The sequence below is a fragment of the Cynocephalus volans genome, chromosome 8, assembly GCF_027409185.1.
Source record: "Cynocephalus volans isolate mCynVol1 chromosome 8, mCynVol1.pri, whole genome shotgun sequence".
Classification (NCBI taxonomy): Eukaryota; Metazoa; Chordata; class Mammalia; order Dermoptera; family Cynocephalidae; genus Cynocephalus; species Cynocephalus volans.
This window is the reverse complement of record NC_084467.1, coordinates 99,989,703-99,991,670: the sequence shown is the minus strand read 5'-3', so window position 1 is coordinate 99,991,670 and position 1,968 is coordinate 99,989,703. Positions and strand designations below refer to the sequence as shown.

The window sequence follows — 1,968 nt, the reverse complement described above, 5'->3', positions numbered from 1 at the left end:
AGACATATTATAGTAGACAAACAAGTAGACAAACACATGCTCTATAAAATATTCATTCTTATGTGTGAGAAAATATAAATAGATACTAGGAAGGGGCCACACTGAACAACAACTCGGTTTATACCTCTTTTTAGATACATCTAATACCAGGGCTGCTCTGAATGACATATTCTGATAGGGGAAAAAAGAGAGAACAGGGGAAAGTAGGGGGTAGAAATAAGTCTCTCTACAGATCAAGAGGCCACATTAAGCAGCCAAGACATATTCCAAGAGCACTTGACCACCTGATGATCATTTCTCTTTCGAGACAGTTACAGTTGGCAAAAGATCACTTTACTCCTGACATCTGAAAACGGGCATAAGTCAAGCTGTTTCCTCACTTTCACCCCACCCTGTGGGGATCATTAGGACTGCTAAGAAACACTCAATATACAACCTTAAGGGAGCAGGTCCAAATCTTAACTCTTAAAACACACACACACACACACACACCTACCTCACTACCCACAAAACCTCCAGATGATTCTCTGGTTTTCAGGTGTTTTGATAAATGCAGCTTGTAACATACCTCAAATCAGAACTTGTTACTTTTGTAACAAACCAGGCAGTTGTCCAAAAAAGAAAGAAAATCAAGGCTAATTAGTGTTAGTTTAGATAGTACTACAAACAAAAACGTTTAAGTTAAAGAAGGGGAAACATTGGCCAAACTGGACTGGGACAGAGACCATGTAATAGAAAAATGTAACACTACTTGCATGTTACCAAAAAAATCTTAGCTCGACCTTCTAAGGTCCAGCTGTTTTCACAATTAACCTCTATACTCTGCATCAAGCAGCAAAGAAAGATGTTGCATAAAATGACAGCAAATTTACCTCTGTTGCTCCATTACCCTTCTGGAATTTCTGTGGATATTAAAATAAGAAAAGGAAGGCCATAACACACTTGCTTAAAATATTGGGTGTAAAACTGAATACTACAATTTCAACCACATTCCAAATGGGATCCCACAGATAAGAAATAAGAATAAAAATTAATCAAAAAGTAAAAGAGAGTTATAAAACATTACAGACTAAAATTTTTTATTATGGTGATGTCATTTGTGTTAGTAACTACTTAGAGATTTCCTCAGAAGAATAAGCCCAGAATTTCATGTTTTCGGCCATGAACACAGGTCAGACCCACTTTGTCAACAAAAGTCCAAAGTTCTTTAGTTTAAAAAATATTCTAAAGTGCTGTAAAGTGAATACAAAGGATTTTGAAAGATAAAGTTTCAAGACTATCTGATTGCTTTTGGGGATTTCCAATGATAAAATTGAGAGAGACCTTAAAAACCATCTTGCCCATATTACAACTAAATGCAGAAATTTCAACACTTTTAACATGATTATCTAGCTTCTGCATGTATCTTTCCCCTAAAAGGCTGACGATTCCAATTGCCAGATAAATTTAATTGTTAAGCAAGTTAGCTTACACAGAATTATTAGCAAGTGTATACTGCACCTCTCTGCTTATGATTCCTGTCCTTTGGAATAAAATTCTTATTTAAAGGCAGACATCACTGAAGGGGAAGAAGGAGTGAGAAGACAAAGCAGGCAAAGCCCTAACAACTTTCTTTCTCTCTAGCTCAGAGAACACCCTGGAGGCACTCCCTCCATCTTTGGAATACACTAGGATTCACTGATAACAGGAATCTATTATGGACTCTGTGAGTAGCCAGTATTGCTCCTTTCTTTTCTGGAGGATTGGAGGATGCCCTCCCTGAACTGGATGTCACAGCTGGAAGGCTTGGGTCTGTCAGATGCATCTACCTAAAAGATCAAGGATAGTATTGTTGGCAAAATGTCTGGGCAAGCAACTGGAACAGCGCAGAATAACACTGAAGATGATGCCCTCTTTGAGTACAGCACCTTCAGCTTCTGCAGAACTCCCATTGCCAGCATCTACTCCTTTGAATTGGACTTGCCCTAA

The 1,968-nt window shown here is 38.1% G+C and overlaps 1 pseudogene; it reads left to right on the top strand.

Annotated features, from left to right (window-relative positions):
- The first annotated feature begins 1,696 nt into the window (after positions 1–1,696).
- On the top strand, positions 1,697–1,968 carry LOC134384240 (protein AF1q-like; annotated as a pseudogene).